This window comes from Protopterus annectens, chromosome 3.part1 (genome assembly GCF_019279795.1).
Source record: "Protopterus annectens isolate FY-2018-M chromosome 3.part1, PAN1.0, whole genome shotgun sequence".
In the NCBI taxonomy this organism is placed as follows: Eukaryota; Metazoa; Chordata; order Ceratodontiformes; family Protopteridae; genus Protopterus; species Protopterus annectens.
The window spans coordinates 951,565,033-951,583,675 of NC_056732.1; the positions used below are offsets into that span (position 1 = coordinate 951,565,033).

The window sequence follows — 18,643 nt, forward strand, 5'->3', positions numbered from 1 at the left end:
AAACTACTAACTTCTGGGCAGAAACCACTCCTCCAGGGACAGATAGGCTGCTCAAAGCTCCCCTGTCTCACAGGTGAACAGAGAAACTTCCTTCTATCCAAGTAAGGTACGGGCAACACAGAAACTTGTAACACAGTCATGAATTTAGCAGTAACCTGAAAACTGGACTATACTAGTTCAGAAAGGCAGGAAAGTATATTTTTTGTTTTGTTTTGTTTTTTTCAGAAAATAAAACAGATACAATAAAAAAAACACTTTAAATGCACAGAAATGGCTATCAGACTTTAGTATGTAGCCTACAACAGTTCTTCTTCTCTTTCGGCTGTTCCCGTTAGGGGTCGCCACAGTGGATCATCTGTTTCCATGCTGTAGCCTACAACAGTTAAACAAATTATTTAAACACAAAAATGACTTAGTTCAAGTGCAAGCAGCAAATAAGTACAATATGTAGCAGAAAAAAGCCTTTTAAATCACAGAAACGCTAAAAAATAAGAAGTTATGTACTCACCATAACTTTCCATCTGAATAGGTAAACTTAATTTGTCAGCAACCTATGGGTTATCGGATCCATATCGGATCTGAGCCGGCAGCTTCCAACAGCTAAGATCCGAGCTCCAAGCTCCTCCCCCTTATCCATAATCCCCTGCTATCCCTTCCTGACCTCAGATCTAGTTTGCCGCGGTTCTCTCAGCAGCTTGATCGAGCTTCCAGGTGTGGTGGTTGTCGAATTTGTGAGAAAAAAATCTCCTTTTTCTTAGTTTAAACAGATTTTTTTTGTGCGTGTGTGATTAATATAGTTCCCCTGTAGCTTTAACGTTTTCTTACCTGGTGTTTAGTTATGTTTTTTTAGTGTTATTCCCTCCCCCTCGTGTGCGCGTTAGGGTGTGTGGTTTTGGGGCCTAGCGTGTGTGTGTGTTGTTGTTTTGCAGGTATGGCGGAGGCACCCAAAACATTCTTTTCAAAGTGTACCAAGTGTGGCCATAAGCTGTCCCCAGCCTTGGGGTTGAACATCTTTCCACTGGCTGCACTATTTGCGCAGCGTTCAACCCCATGGTCCTCAAGGACTGGAGGTCAAAGCTGATTCTGATGGGACTTCTGCCCCCGGACCCGGCTTCGTCCTCCAGTCCCTCTGTGGCACCTGCCGCGGCTGCGGCAGCGCCACCTGCTATTCCCCTTCCCCTTCCCCTGGCTGGGACTCAACCTCCCACCTTAGGCTAGGAGGAGAGGGACGCTAGAAAGGAGAAACGCTGAGAAAAACACAAGCGGCGGACCGAAGCTTCTGCATTGTCCCCGCCAGCCAAACGGGTTTCTCCTCCCAGGGCCTCCGAGTCTTCTCCTTCCCAGCTCCGTTCACCTCGCTTTTCGCCGGGGCCGGAGGAGGAGGAGACCCAGTCGCCTTCGAGGTCATCGAGGCGGCACTCCCGGCCCACCTCGGTGGCCTCATCAAGGTCTACCCGGAGTTTGTCTGATGCAGACTTGGACCGGATGATGCGTAGGTTCGTCCAGGCCCAGCTGCAGATGGGAGTGCTCCTGCCTCCCCCAGCTCGACCCCCTTTTTCGCCCAGATCCATTTGTTGATGGACAAATGAAGTTAACTACTTCAGATTTGGGGTTTTAGGCAGAATTAGTTAAAAACAGCAAGAAAATGCAGAAAAATTATACTTAATCACTCCAAATTCTCTCTTTTGTATCTCTGCTGCTGTAGAACTCTGCAGGATTCCTGGCAGGCACTTGCTGAGCTGAATACAGGCACAAAAAAACGCGCAAATGCAGTTTTTATAGCAGGGAAATGAAAGAGATAGAAATTAGCCCAAAATGGCCAATAAACTACTAACTTCTGGGCTACAGCAAACAAGGCGCACAAATTTCAGAAAGAAACAGTTCAAATAAGCAGGCACAATAATCCTTTAACCAGAAATTCCCTGCTAAGAAGGGCAGAATCTAGCCTCTCCTTCCACAAGAGTGCAGACCACAAACTTTCTTAATGTAAAATAACTGGCCTGAAGCTCAAGTGCTTAAACCAGAACTAATGCGCTTTTAGAATAACAGACACTGAGCCTTCAATCAGCAATTCCCAACTTAGAATATATGTATGCTACCTGTCCTGCCACAACAATGCAGTCCACAAACCTTCTTAATGTAAAACAACTGGTCTGAAGCCCAAGTGCTTAAACCAAAAGGCTTTGAATAACAGTTGCAATTTAATCAGGCTACTACCAAGCAGTAATAACTGCAGCAGAAGAATACAACTGAGTACTTTTAAGAAGAAGCACAAGCAAAATAAGGTAATAAAGTGCGAAGAAACACAATTACAGTAAAAGCAGATGAATAAAGTGCAATTTTGTTAATAATAGAAAACGAGCAAAATGATTACCCAATTAACCAGTAAAAAAACTCAAAACTGAGCCCTTTTCCAGCAGTCTTCAATCAGACAAGTTCTAACCGCACTCTCCTGTCACTAGGGTGCAGGGGAACCTTCCTTAAAAAAGATGGCCTGGATTAATGCTCAAGTTAAACAAACAAAGCTAGATTCAGCAGGCCTGAATCTAGTCTATGCTACAGCAGACAAGGTGCACCAATATCAGAAAAACAGTTCAAATAAGCAGACACAGTAAGCCTTTGGCCAGAAACTCCCAGCTCAGACGGGCAGAATCTAGCCTCCCCTCCCACAACAGTGCAGTCCACAAACCTTCTTAATGTAAAATAACTGGCCTGGAGCCCAAGTGCTTAAGCCAGAACTAATACACTTTTAGAATAACAGACACTGAGCCTTCAATCAGCAATTCCCAACTTAGAAGGATGTAAGCTACCTGTCCTGCCACAACAGTTTAAACCACAAACCTTCTTAATGTACAACTGGCCTGAAGCCCAAGTCCTTTAACCAAAAGGCTTAGAATAACAGTTGCAATGTAATCAGGCTACTACCAAGCAGTAATAAATGCAGCAGAATAAAAGCAATTAAGTACTTTTAAGTTGAGGCAAAAGCAAAATAAGGTAATAAAGTAGGAAGAAATTACAGTTTTGTACCTACCATAAATGTAGATGTTCTAGTGTACACCCTGCTGCAGTCATCACACTTGGGTTATCCTGTCGTCAGGCGGTCCCGCAGTCGGCCGGAATTCCAAAGTCTTGGTCCGGCGTCAGTTGCTGTCGCTTCTTCCCTGATGTCAGTGCACCAGGGGTATATATAATGCAACCGACGCCATTTTCTTCAGTTTTTCTTGCCCCAGATGTCAGGTGCCCCTAAAAAGGTGGTCAGTAATCAGTACCAAATTGAGTAAACTTTGCACAAACACAAAATCCCTTCAGCTATAAGCAAATACATCAGGAAGGTATTGTAGAGATTTAGCCAGTTAGATCAGAGGGGATGGAGGGAGGGTAACCTGGACTGCAGCAGGGTGTACACTTGAACATCTACATTTATGGTAGGTACAAAACTGTACTATGTTCATCATGTTACCCTGCTGCAGTCATCACACTTGGGTTGAATCCCAAAGATAAGGACGGGTGGAGGAATCATAGAGGGTTAGAGGAGGCTAGAAGGCCCTGCAGAACTGCAGTGTCGAAGCCCGCCCTAGTCTTAGAGTAAAGTGGTAAGTGATAGTGTTTGGTAAAGGTGTGTACTGAACTCCAAGTTACAGCTTCCAAAATCTTCTTGGTTGGAACCTCCCTGAGAAAGGCTGTAGAAGTAGCTGTTGCCCTGGTAGAGTGGGGCCTAATGGTAGCAGGAACTGGTTTTCCATGATGGGTATAGCAGAAAGGTATGCAATGACCTATCCATTTGGAAATGGTTTGTTTTGATATAGCCTTCCCTTGCGAAGCTGTAGCATAGGATACAAAGAGCTGGTCAGACTTTCTGAAAGCCTTAGTTTTGTCCAAGTAGTAACGAAGTTGCCTGTGAATGTCCAAGGAATGCAGGAGTCTCTCACCTTTGTTCTGCGGATTTGGGAAGAAGGTGGGTAAGTGAATGGTTTGATTTAAAGCCACACTGGAAACCACCTTAGGCATAAAGGAAGGATTAGTTCATAGAGGAACTCTGTCTTGATGAAAAATGAGGAAAGGTTCCACTGTCATTAGTGCCTGCAGCTCTGAGACTCTTCTAGCTGAAGTTATTGCTAGCAGCAGGGCAGTCTTCCATGATAGGAACTGAAGATCTGCAGAGAAAGCTGGTTCAAAGGGAGGTAGCCTTAGTTTTTCCAGAACAAAATTGAGGTTCCATGTTGGTGTAGGTGCTCTCCTGGGTGGCCTAATGTTTTTTGCCCCTCTGAGGAACTGCCTTAGAAGTGGATGCGAAAATAAGGGTGGATCCGTGTTGTAGTGGGCTGAAATAGCTTAAGCATGGATTTTAATGGAAAAGAAAGAAAGTCCTTTGTGCAACATCTCAGTTAAATACTGTAGAATGTGAGGCATGTGAGGCTGAATTGTGTCTTGGCCTTTAGCTTGGTTCCAGGCACAAAACCTTTTCCATTTGTCCGAATAAGCCTTCCTGGTGCTTGGCCTCCTAGATTCCAGAATAACATCCATAACTGCTTGGGAAAGAGGAGCTGGCTGGATGCTTAGTTGATTTGTCATGCAGCCAGATTTAAGGTTTTGAGCTGGCTGTGAAGAATCTGATTGTTTTGTTGTGTGAGCAAATAGGAAATTTGTGGTAATATCCAAGGTGGGCAGTGGGCCATATTCCTCAATAGTGGGTACCAGTGCTGGCGTGGCCAGTATGGGGCTATGAGAATCAGTCGTGGTCTCTCTTTTTTGACTTTCAGAAGTACCTTTGTGAGGAGAGGCAATGGAGGGAAGGCATATACTGTCAGGTTTTTCCAACTGAAAGAAAGTGCGTCCACTTTCCAAGCTTGATGGTGAAGTGTCCTTGTACAAAATTTTGTTAGTTGATAGTTTTGAGGACTGGCAAACAGGTCTATGTCTGGAAGGCTCCATTTTTGAGTTATCATTGTAAATACTTGTGGATCTAGTTTCCACTCGTGGGGATCCATGATGTTTCTGCTGAGGTTGTCTGCCAATGTATTCTTCTTTCCTGGCAGGAATTGAGCTTGTAACTGAACTTGGTAAGCCAGAGCTGTGTTCCATAAGATCACTGCTTGCCTGCATAGAGGGTAGGAGTGAGTACCCCCTTGTTTGTTTATGTACCACATTACTGTGGTGTTGTCCGTCTTTATTGTAAGTTGTCCTGGATGTAACAGATTATTGAAGGCTGTCAGAGCTTTCTGTACAGCTAGCATCTCTTTTTGATTGATGTGCAGATTCCTTTGATCTGCACTCCATACGCCTTGAACGCACTGTCCTGCCATATGTGCCCCCCAGGTGTAGTCTGATGCATCTGTTGTGATAGTTTGCCTGGCTGGGGGCAAGGTGAAAGGCTGACCCTTGTTGAGGTGACATGCCTGTGACCACCATAGAAACTCCTGAAGTAGGCAGGGAATGAGAGATATCATTGTGTCCAAGCTGTGGCTGTGTTGAGACCATACACTTTTTACGTACCACTGTAATTTCCTCATATGTAGCTTTGCAAATGGTATTAGTAGTATGCAAGATGCCATGAAGCCCAAGGCCTGCAGAATTTTTCTTGCAGTTAATTGGGTCTTTGTTGCCATTGTTTTGAAATATTGAGACAGTTGTAGTTGTTTGTCTGACGTCAGATAAGCCTTCTGGGCCGTTGTATTCAAGCTGGCACCCAGCAATGTCATATTTTGTGAGGGTACTAGTTTTGACTTCTTTTCGTTTACTGTGTACCCCAGGCAATTTAGTAGATGTTTTACAAAAGCCAGATGATGTAAGAGAATGTCCTTGCTTTCTGCTTGGATGAGGCAGTCATCCAGGTATGGGTATACTTGAATTCCTCTTTGTCTGCAGTATGCAATTACTGGTGCCAGGCATTTTGCAAAGACTCTGGGTGCAGTAGATAAGCCAAAGGGCAGTGCAGAGAATTGGTAATGGGTTGAACCTGCAATGAAACGGAGGTATCTTCTGCAACTTTGTCTGATAGTGACATGCAGGTATGTCTCCTTGAGGTCCAACGTTACTAGCCATGCTTCCTTGCCCAACATGGGAAGAAGCTGCTATAGTGTTAGCATCTTGAATTTGGGTACTTGTAAGAAGGTGTTTAGAATTGAAAGGTCCAGAATTGGTCTCCAGGCATTGTCCTTTCTGGGCACTAGATAGAGTCTTGAGTAAAATCCTTGATCTTGCTCTCGAGTAGGTACCAGTTGAATGGCTCTCATGTCCATGAGAGCTGTAATTTGTTTTTGTGCCTCTGCCCATTGATTTTGTGGCAGGTTTGGCATTCCTCTTTTCATTGGCAAGGTGTGAAAATGGAATCTGTATCCTTGTAAAATTATGTCTAGGACCCATTTGTCCTTTGTGACAATGTGCCAGTTGTCTGAAAAAAGTGCGAGTTTTCCTCCCAAGGGGACTGCTCAGACAGTGTTGCTTGGCCAGATGAGGTGCAAGTCATTGAGTTTGCCTTCTGGTAGATTGGGACCTGTCTTCTCCACCCTTCTGTGTTGTAGTGCCCCATTGGCGAGGTTTGTACTGGGCTTGTGGTTGTCCTCTGCCTCTTGGACGTCTGTATTTACCCCTCTGTGGTCTGTCAGTAGCTGGAAAGGACCAATTTTTTGTTGGCCAGTTTCTGCTGAAACGAGGGGGCTGTACCTGTAGGAAATCTTTAACTGTCTGCATAGATTTTGCCTTATCCTCCATTTTCTTTAAGACTTCTTCTGCTTTAACTCCAAAAAGAACATCCTGCTATAAGGGAGCATCTAGAAGCTTTGCTTTAACATGATCAGGCAGAGTTTGTTCCTTTAACCAATCATGCCTACGTATAACAGACCCAGTGGCAGCTGCTCTGCAGGAGGCCTTCAAAGAATCAAACCCACATTGTAAGGTATGTTTGCCCGCCTGTTCAGTTGCATGCAACAGATCCTGTATTTCTTTCATTTCAGACTGTTGAGGGAGAGTGGTCATTCTTTGCTTTAACTGAGAGATTAGAAATTGCTGATACTTAAGCATGTGAAATTGGCAATTTAGTGCCCTCATAGCTAGAGTGGCTGAGGTGTAAACCTTTTTCCCCCACCTGTCTAGTGCTCTGGAATCCCTTTCAGAGGGTACAGGATTTTTAGCCATAGAAGCCTTAGCCCCTTTGGGACCCTGGGAGGTTGTCTCTGGGTCAGCAACAGGGCTTTTATAAAGAAATTTGTGGGAATCAGGCACTCTATAGTATCTGTCAGGCTTGGCCGGAGCAGGAGGTAGAGAGTCTGGGTTCAAACTGGATTCTAAATAAACATCATCCACAATGTCTAAAACTGGTGGGATGGCAAGTGGTCTATGCTGGGGGAGTAAAAGAAACTCTCTGAGCCTTTTCTTCAAGTCAGAGTAGTCCTGACCTTCCAGTGAAAATGTTCCCTCATAGTGTGTAAAGTTTCCCCAAAGGAGTAGTCTTCAGGAGGAGAAGCGGAGGGAATGGAATCCTCAGCATCAGAATCTTCGCAAGGGGAGAAGGAGTAATCTTGGTCCTCAGAGGAGTCTGAAGAAACGGACACTTGTTCAGAGGATGCATAATCTCCCTCTTGTCTAGGCCTTTTGTTAGGAGGGGGCTGGGAACCCCTGATTAAAGAGATCAAATCTTCAGCCATTTTGAGTATCTGTTTCTTAGGCATGGGGCCTTGAACAGGGGACTGAAGAGCAGTTCTTTTGGATTTAATAGGAGTCTTAGTCTTAGGATAAGTTTTAATATTGAGCGTAGTCGGTCTAAAAACGCCTTCGGAAACCGATGGCGTTTCTGCAGCACTGACATCTTTTTCAGCAATGTCATCGGTGGGGCCTGAACAAAATGACTGCGTCGGCCTGGTACATTCCGCCAAAAGTTCCGAAGCGGTCTCGGGTTCCAGATCTGCAGTAGTCAGGGGCTGCGTTGGAGCCTCACTGAGGACTGGAGACCGGACCAGCCGAAGCCTCGGAATCTGGCTTAGGCCTGGGCTGTCTGTCCTTATCCTTGCGTTTTTTGTGCACGCCAGTAGTCGGTTGCTCCGACGGCATAGTGTAGTTAAATTTTCTACCGAAGTAGTGTTGTGCGAAATCAAAGCGTCTTTTAATAGTACGTTTATTAAACCTAGCACAAAAATGACAACTAGTGACGTCGCGGTCTGGGCCTAAGCAAGGTATGCAATAAGAATGAAAATCCTTATGAGGTATTTGCTTCCCACAAGAAATAACTTTTTCTGACATCGGTCTGAGGCAAGAAAAGTTTCCCCAACGGGGTACTTAGCTTTATAGAAGACTTCGGTCTGAAATTCGAATTAGAAAATCTCAGGAGTCGGCTGACCGGCACTTGCGAACTGCTTCTGCTTCGGGCACCGCGCGGCAAGAAAGACTGAAGAAAATGGCGTCGGTTGCATTACATATACCCCTGGTGCACTGACGTCAGGGAAGAAGCAACAGCAACCGACTCCGGACCAAGACTTTGGAATTCCGGCCGACTGCGGGACCGCCTGACGACAGGATAACCCAAGTGTGATGACTGCAGCAGGGTAACATGATGAACATCCCAAATACAGTAAAAGCAGATAAAGTGCATTTTTTATATAACAATAGAAAACAAGCAAACTGATTTAAACAAATTACCCAACTGACCAGTAAAAAACCTCAGAACTGAGCCCTATTTCAGCAGTCTTCAATCAGACAAGTTCAGGGCCTAAGTGGGTATGCCTATTCAGGTGTTCTCTCTGTATTAAGCAGGATGAGCTAATGATCTCACTGTAATCGGATGAGTGAGCAAATGAGATGAGCCCAGGAAGAGTGTTGAAACACAAATTTACAGGAGGGGTGGTCAATTCCAAAGCCACCAAGATTAATACCACAACAAGAACAGGGAGGGGAGGTGGGTGGGGAAAACTAAAGTACAGTTGTGTACCTACCATAAATGTAGATGTTTGAGTGTATTCACTGTTGCAGTCATTACTCTTGGGTTATCCTGCTGGCAGGCTACCCTCAGTCAGCCAGAATTCCAAAGTCTAGGTCCGGCGTTGGTTGCTGTCGCCTCTTCCCCGACATCAGTGCGCCAAGGGTATAAAAGATGCAGCCTACGCCATTTTCTTTAGTTTTTCTTGCCCCAGATGTCAGGTGCCCCCAAATTTGGTAGGCTGAAAATTATGCCAATAAGTATGCATGCACAAAAATGAACATTTCCTTCATCTACAAGCAAATACACCACATAGGTTGTATAGGATAGAGAAGTACAGATAAGTCCCAGCAAAGAAAAAGGGGGAAGGTGGGTGGGTAACCTGGACTGCAACAGTGAATACACTCGAACATCTACATTTATGGTAGGTACACAACTGCACTATATTCATTGTGTTTCACTGTTGCAGTCATTACTCTTGGGTAGAATCCCAAAGCTGAGGATGGGTGGCTGGGCTAAATAGGATTAGGAGAGGCTATGAGGCCCTGCAGAACAGCAGTGGCAAAGCCTGCTCTGGACTTAAGAGTATAGAGGTAAGTGGTAGTGCTTTGTGAAGGTGTGCACTGAACTCCAAGTTGCAGCCTCTAAGATATCTTTGGTTAGTACTCCTCTGAGGAAGGCTGCTGAAGTGGCTGCTGCTCTGGTGGAATGAGGCCTAATGCCCTTAGGCACTGATTTGCCATGTTGAGAATAGCAGAAACGGATGCAATGGCCTATCCATTTAGAAATAGTCTGTTTTGAGATAGCCTTTCCTTGTGATCCTGCAGCATCTGACACTAAACGTTGTTGTCTTTCTGAAATCTTTAGTTCTGTCCAAGTAGAAGCGTAACTACCTGTTTATGTCCAAAGAATGCAGAATTTTCTCACCCTTGTTCTGTGGATTTGGATAAAAGGTAGGCAATTGAATGGTTTGGTTGAGGGCCACACTGGACACCACCTTAGGCATAAATGTAGGGTTTGTCCTCAGAGAAACCCTGTCTGGATGAAAAATGATGAAAGGTTCCACAGCCATGAGTGCTTGTAACTCCGAGACTCGCCTTGCAGAGGTTATTGCTAGGGGCAGAGCTGTTTTCCAGGATAAGAATTTAATGTCTGCTGTTGATGCTGGCTCAAAAGGAGGCAGTGTGAGTTTTTCCAAAACATAATTGAGGTCCCAGGCCGGAATTGGTGCTCTCCTTGGAGGCCTAATGTTTTTGGCCTCTCTGAGGTACTGCCTTATTAAAGGATGAGAAAAGATAGGTGGTTCCATATTGTAATGGGCTGAAATGGCAGAGGCATGAATCTTAATTGATGAGAAAGAAAGGCCTTTGTTCAGCATCTCAGTTAGGTATTGTAAAATCTGAGGGATATTTGGTACACACGTGTCAATGCCTTGTTCCTGGTTCCAAGCACAGAATCTCTTCCATTTTTCTGCATAAGATTTTCTGGTACTGGGCCTCCTGGCCTCCACGATAACATTCATAACAGCCTTTGAAAGAGGAGTGTTCTGAATGGCTCCATTATCCGCCATGCTGCCAGATTTAAGGTCCTTAGTTGGCTGTGCAGGATCTGATTGTTTTGTTGGGTCAGCAAATGAGAAGTTTGAGGCAATATCCATGCTGGACCTTGAGACAAGCTCTTTAGGACTGGGTACCAGTGCTGGCGTGGCCAGTCTGGTGCAATCAGCATAATTTTTGGCTTCTCTTGTCTGACCTTTGGAGCACCCTGGGAAGGAGAGGCAGTGGGGGAAAAGCATATACTGTTAGATTTTACCAGCTGAAGGATAGGGCGTCCACTTTCCATGCTTGCTTGTGATAAATCCTTGTGTAAAATCTCTGCAATTGGCAGTTGTGAGGGGAGGCAAATAAATCTATGTCTGGGCATCCCCATTTCCTTGTTATCATTTTGAAGACTTGACTTATGGATCCAGTTTCCATTTGTGGGGATCCATGAGGTTTCTGCTTAGTTCGTCTGCCAGAATTTTTGTTTTTCCTGGCAGGAATTATGCTTGCAGGTGAACTTGAAAAGCCAATGCTGTGTCCCATAAGGTCACTGCTTGTCTGCAGAGGGGGTAGGAATGTGTTCCTCTCTGCTTGCTTATGTACCACATGACCGTAGTGTTGTCTGTCTTTATCAGTAACTGTCCTGGATAAAGCAGATCCTTGAAAGCTGTCAGGGCATTTTGAACAGCGAGCATCTCTTTTTGATTGATGTGAAGATGCATCTGGTTTGCAGGCCATGTGTCCTGAATACATTTTCCTGCCATATGGGCCCCCCAGGCATAATCTGATGCATCCGTTGTCAGTGTCTGTCTGGCTGTGGGTAAACTGAATGACAGACTCTTCTTGTGGTGACAGGCTTCTGCCCACCATCGAAACTCCTGTTGCAGGCAGGGAATGAGTGCAATTACTGTCTCCAGGCTGTGGCAATGTTGAGTCCAAACACTTTTTAGATACCATTGTAGTTTCCTCATATGCAGTCTGGCATATGGAATTAGCAGAATGCAAGATGCCATGAAACCCAAGGCCTGTAGGATTTTCCTTGCAGATAAGTGGGGTTTTTTTGCCAATTTCTTGAAGTAAGTAGTCAGTTGCTTTTGTTTGTCTGACATGAGATAAGCCATCTGGGCAGTTGCATTTAAGCTTGCACCCAGGAATATTATCTCTTGAGAGGGCACTAGTTTTGATTTATTTTCGTTTACTGAGTACCCTAGGCCAATTGGTAATCTTTTTACAAACGCCAGATGCTTTAGAAGAATGTCTTTGTTCTCTGCTTGAATTAGGCAGTCATCCAAGTAGGGATATATTTGACTTCCATTTTGTTTGCAAAACGCAACTACTGGTGCCAGGCATTTTGTGAAGACCCTGGGCGCAGTAGATAAGCCAAAGGGCAGTGCAGAGCATTGGTAATGCATTGAGCCAGCTATGAATCTGAGGTATCTTCTGCAAGATTGTCTGACTGGGACATGCAGGTATGCATCTTTTAGGTCCAAAGTTACGAGCCAAGCCTATTTGCCCAGCATGGGCAGTAGCTGCTGTAGAGTCAACATCTTGAATTTTGGAACTTCCAGAAACGTATTTAGTATAGACAGGTCCAGTACTGGTCTCCAGGTTTTGTCCTTTCTGGGTACTAGGAAAAGTCTGGAGTAAAATCATTGCCCCTGCTCTTGTTGTGGTACTTGCTGAATGGCCCTCATGTCCATGAGGGCTGTAATTTGTTTTTGTGCCTCTGTCCATTGATTGTGTGGCAGGTCTGGCATACCTTTTGACCTTGGCACAGCGTGAAAATGGAACCTGTAGCCTTGGGACATTATGTTCAGGACCCATTTGTCCTGGGTAACCATTTGCCAATTTGATGAAAAGAGTGCTAGTTTTCCCCCTAAGGGGGCTGCCAAAAGAAAGGTGCTTGCATCTAGTAGAGGGAAGTCACTGGGACTGTTTCCTGTAAGGTTGTGATTTGTCTTCTCCGCTTTTGGAGGTAGGAGCACCCCATTGTTTAGGCCTGTATGAGCCTTGGGGCCAAGATCTGCCTCTGGGACGCCTGTATCTGCCTCTTTGTGGTCTGTCTGACACTGGAAAGGACCAGTTTTTAGAAGGCCAGTTCCTGCTAAACCTGGATGGCTGTACCTGTAAGAAATCCTTGAATGTTTGCATGGATTTTGCTTTATTCTCCATTTTTTTCAACACCTCTTCTGCTTTACTACCAAACAAAGTATCATGCTGTAATGGTGCATCTAATAATTTTGCTTTAACATGACCAGGCAGATTCTGTTCCTTTAACCAAGCATGCCTTCTAATAACAGATCCTGTAACAGCGGCCCTGCAAGAGGCCTCTAGCGAATCATAACCACATAGCAAAGTATGCTTTCCCACTTGTTCAGCTGCATGCAATAAATCCTGCAATTCCTTGTTCTATGAACATTCAGTATTTGTCAATTTCTGTTTAAGCAGTGACATTAAATATTGCTGATTTTTAAGCATATGAAACTGACAATTTAAAGCCCTTACAGCCAGGGTAGCAGAAGTGTAGACTTTTTCCCCCATCTGTCTAGAGCCCTAGAAACCCTATCAGAGGGGACAGGATTTTTTGCACTGGAAGCTTTAACCCCTTTGGGACCCTGAGATATAGTTTCTGGGTCAGCAGCAAGGTTTTTATATAGGAATTTATGAGAATCCGGGACCCTGTAGTATCTGTCTGGCTTAGCAGGTGCAGGGGGTACAGGCCGGACTCTGAAAATACATCATCTACAATGTCTAGAACAGGTGGAATAGCAAGGGGTCTGTGCTGAGGAAGCAGCAGAAAGTCTCTGAGCCTTTTCTTAGATTCAGAATAATCTTGGCTCTCCCAGTGGAAATGCTCCCTCATGGTATGAAGGGTTTCCCCAAAAGAATAATCCTCAAAAGGAGAGGCTGAAGGAATGGATTCTTCAGCATCAGAATCCTCATAGGGAAGCATGGAGTAATCCTGTTCAGAAGAGGAGTCAGAGGAAATAGAAACCTGATCAGAAGAATCATATTCTGTTGTCTCTTGCTTAGGCCTATAAGAGGGGGATGGGAGCCCCTGATCAAAGTAATTAGGTCTTCGGACATTTTGAGCATCTGTTTTTTAGGCATGGACGTCTGAGTAGGAGAATGCTGTACTTGTTTCTTTGTCTTTAGAGCTGCTTTAGTCTTTGTCTTTGAAGTTGAAGATGGCTTAATATATAGTTGTGTAGGTCTGAAGACACCCTCAGAAGCCGATGCCTGCTCAGCGGCTCCAGACCCATCTGAGGGAATGTTTTCTGAGTGTCTAATACCTTGAGTATCCAAAGGCCCAGTCGGCTCCACGTGGGGATTGGAAGGGCCTGTGGCTCTGAGGTAGTGGGCACCAGGGGCTGCAAAAGTGCCTCACTAAGAACCGGCAAACCGGCGACTGGCCTAGCAGAGGCCTCGTCGTCGGTTTTGGACCTCGGATGCCTATCCGTTTCCTTGTCCTTGTGTTTTTTGTAAACTCCGGTCATCTGCTGTTTCAACGGCATTATATAATTAAATCTTCGGCCAAAGTAATGAAATGCAAAATCGAACAGACGCTTAATAGTGCGTTGGTTAAATCTTGCACAAAACAGACAGCTAGCAACGTTGTGATCAGGGCCTAGGCAAGGAATACAGTAAGAGTGAAAATGCTTATGAGGTATTTGCTTCCCACAAGAAATACAATTGTTAACGTTTTCTGACATCGATCTTGAGCAAGAAAAAAGTTTCCCCAATGGGGTACTTAGCTTTAATGAAGACTTCGGTTCTGAAATTCGGATTTGAAAATCTCAGGAGTCGGCCAACCGGCACTTGCAAACTGCTTTTGCTTCGGGCACCACGTGGCAAGAAAGACTGGAAAAAATGGCATTGGCTGCATCTTTTATACCCCTGGCGCACTGACGTCAGGGAAGAGGCGATAGTAACCAACACCGGACCTAGACTTTGGAATTCTGGCCGACTGAGGGTAGCCTGCCAGCAGGATAACCCAAGAGTAATGACTGCAACAGTGAAACACGATGAACATCTGCAGACACAGAGAGAGCTCACAATTTTCAGTGAACAAATAAATAACAGATAAATGCAGTACTATTTTTAACACAATATTCAATTAAACAATAAAACAGAAAAAATAAAATGCAGTATTATCTTATAACACTGCAAGTATGTACTTATCTCAGCTTGTAATAAAGTTGATGTAAGTATGTAAAAGCTAACCAAACAGCTCAAGTATGCAAATATTCAGCAGAAATAATTTCAGAGATAAGGGACTAAGACTTTAAGGCAATGATTCCTAACCCTGAAAAATGCTGACATCTGTGCAGTCACAGAAACCTGGTTCAAAGCTGCAGAGAGCAACCCAGCCTTACCTGGCTACTCATCCTATCATACATTCAGACCCCAAACTGTGGGTAGTAAAGCCATAGCAGGTGGAGTTTCAATATATATTACAGATATACACACTTCCAGGCTGATCAAACATTATGACGCACAGGAGACACTCCAGATGCAGTTAACTATTGACAAGACACCTATACACATCATAGCTAGCTACCGGCCCCCGAATCTGAACCAAGATGCCCAAACTGCCTATCTAGACTTCCTCGAATCTATCAAGATTCAACCCCTTACCCTGATCCTGGGTGACTTTAACTACCCAAACATAGACTGGAAGAACTACTCTTGCCAGAACACAAATGCCCAGAGATTCCTCGATTTTTGTCAGTGCAAATGCTTTGGAACAGCTAGTTGATACCCCCACAAGAGGTGATATCATCTTGGACGTGGTATTAACCAACATGAGCAACCACTGCAGCATCCCTTCAGTATCATCCTCCCTTGTAAGATCCAACCATAAAGCAGTCACGTTCAAAGTCACCATCTCCCCCGACCCCCCTCTAGCTAGGGTCAATCAAAAAAAACTTCTCCAAAGTTGATTACAGCCTCCTGAGGGATGGTATAAACAGCTTCACAGCCCCCTCCACCTCTCTAGGAACTGGCACCAGTACCTAAAGCTATACCAAATTACTATACAAACATTTATAAAGATGCATGTGTGACGCCCGTGCACTGACCCAGTAATCAAGGAGCCTCAATCCTCACCACTAGCACTAGTGAGGGCCGTGCACATTGGGGGGATAACAAGTACACACACACAGTAAAGTACAATTTCCCTTAAGAGCACACAGAGATCACAGTCAGTCTGGGGCTGGTTTCTCCCATTCTCTCCAGACTCCCAATACGATTCCCCACTGGCACAGCTATAGGGTCCAGATCTCAGCCTACTGGTCAAGCTAAAGCCTCCAGGATCCTCTCTGTCCAACCAGTGCTTCATGTCCCTGCCCAAATAGCTGACACACACACACACACACACACACACACACACACACACACACACACACACACACACAAACACACATACACTTTGAGATATGAGTTATATACAAGCACACAGACACTCCTGGGAAAGGCTGGCACATGTTCTCCAGCTATGCCTCCTTCTCTCCAGACTATAAGATAGAAATCACTGCCACCAACCACTATTATCAGCTACTATAAGGCCCTTCCCAAAGGGTGACCAGTTTCACTGTGTAATATTACTAATATCCAAATAGTAAGTGTGACGAACAACAAGGCTATTGGGAGTGGCTTTGACAGCATCACCTAATATATTCAAGTACTCTCTAAGAGCTTAAATTATCTCTACATAAAACAGCCACAGTTGTAAGGTTTAAAAATATTTAACAACACACAATAAAAGCACAAGACAAATCTCATCAATTCAACACAGTGCTAATCAAGAGTTCAGAATTCACAGGAAACTTTAAAACAATATTGTAGGATAGTCTGACATAAATATAAAAACCAGCTACACTAATCTGGCTAAATTCCTATCTAACTCTAAGAGAAATCACTGTTCTAAATGCTACTTACATACAGAGGAAGCATGTGCTGGTGAGTTGTTGTCAGATCCAGATCAAGATACAAAATGCTCAATCTTTCTCTCTGAAAAAGTCTTAAATTGATAATACCCAGTACTGCCAAGTCATTTCACATTACATCCTTTTTATCACTTCTCCTTTAATTCCCAGGCTAACAGAAACTCAGAATTTACATTTCTTCATAAGCTGCACCTGGCCAGGAAGCCACAGCAATAAAATACACTTTTACATGTAAAATATAGCAATTATCTCTGTCTTAATAACAACAGAAAGAATTTGCTAGCCCAGACATCCTGTCTTCGAGCTTGAGATCAAGCACAGTTGTAATTCTTTACTTAATAGCTTTCTTCCAGCAAGGTGCACTGTGGTTACATTTTTGAAGTTCAGCATATAACACAGATTTCTTAGATTTGGTTTTCTTGCATTTGTAAAAACAAGCCTGTGGATTATATTAATATTTACAATGACATAGAATTATCTACAAAAATTCTATCTAGCTAGGCTGGCAGCTTTCACAGCATGGAATCAGGAATACCGAACAGGACTAAATCATCCCTCGCAAGGAAGAGTAAACCTGTCTGGTGGACATCTGCAATAAATAAACTCTATAACAAAAGAAAAAAATTGCTGTCCTGGACCAAGAAGGAGCAGGTGCCCAACTGGAAGCAATCTCTCCTTTGCCTAAACAAGAAAATAAGAGCATTAGTGAAATTCTCCAAAACAAACTTAAGAGTCCATATTGGCCACATCCACTAGAGACAATCATAAGGCCTTCTTCACATATGTCCGTAATTTCAAAGTTAGCACCCAGATCTGTTCAGAAATGGTGGTCAAGGACACCACATATACAAATGCCATAGATATAGCAAACTTGCTGGCTGACAGTTTCAGCAAAAATTTCATGCCTCTGCCCACCCCCCCACCCCCCATCAGTAAATCAGGACATTCCCACCTGCTCCCTTTCCCCTTACATCTAGGGATTAGGTCATTACTGCTCTCTCAAAGGCAAAAAATACAGTCTACATGGGACCTGATAACATCCCAGGCTGCATCCTACATGAACTCGGGCAGGAACTTGCAGCACCATTAGGCACCCTATTCAATCAAGGCCTGAGTACCGGTCTTGTCCCAGCTGAGTGGAGAACAGCCATTGTCATCCCTTTACACAAAGGTGGAGCGTCCACTGATCCTGGAAATTATAGACCCATCAGCCTAACTAGCCTGATCTGCAAAGCCATGGAACGGATTATCATGGACCTCATTAACAAGGATATTGGCAACCTCCAATTACTCGATCCCACACAGTTTAGCTTCATCAAGGGGAGGTCATGTCTGTTAAATTTGGTTGACTTTTTTGAGATGGTCACCAAAGCCATGGATGAGGGGAAGACAGTGCACACCACCTACCCTAACCTGGCCAAAGCTTTCGACACTAGTCCCCACTTGGGTATAACAGATAAACTCTCTCAACTAGGCATCAATCTGTATGTTACCAGATGGGTAGCCAACTGGCTCACTGATAAAATCCACAGTCAAAATAGGGGACACCACCTCAAGCAGTAGACCTGTATCAAGTGGCATATCCCAGGGTTCAGTCTTGGGGCCTCTGTTATTTAGGATATACTTTTCTGACGTACAGGCCAAAACAAGTGGGCTATAGGTGACGAAGTCTGCAGATGACTGCAAGTTGGGAGTTGTCATCAATTCTCTTAGTGACGTGGACATCCTCAAAGACGGTCTAACCCAAACAAATGACTCATGCCATTAACATGGCCTCAAGTTGAATACAAAAAATGCATCATCATCCCCTTTGGGGAGAGAGATGTGCCCACAAATTATTACATTAATAACAACATTCTAAGCACGCAATCATTCGTGAGGGATTTAGGCACCCAGATTGATAGCAGCCTGACATTTGACCATCACGTTGCTTCCATTGTACAAAAAGCTTTCTACATGGCCCACCTAATAAATAAATGTACCTCATCCAGGGACAAGGAGGTCATGACATCCCTGTATTCTTCCCTTATAAGGCTCATTATTGAGTACAACGACCCATTCGGTAGTTACCTCGCAAAGCACATGCAGCAGCTGGAGAGACCAGAGAGGTTCCTCACCGGGAGAATCCAGGGCCTCAAAAATCTACCATACACAGATAGGCTAAAAGCCTTAGCCCTCTACTCTGTTTTGTACAGACTCCTCAGAACTGACCTCTGTCTGGCATACAAGGCGATCTTGGACCCCGT

At 44.4% G+C, this 18,643-nt stretch overlaps 1 protein-coding gene across 1 annotated transcript in view; it reads right to left on the minus strand.

The window, feature by feature from the left end:
- Positions 1-18,643, minus strand: part of RTTN (rotatin) — a 3,641,098-nt gene that overhangs the window by 3,204,558 nt on the left and 417,897 nt on the right. The window lies entirely within an intron of this gene.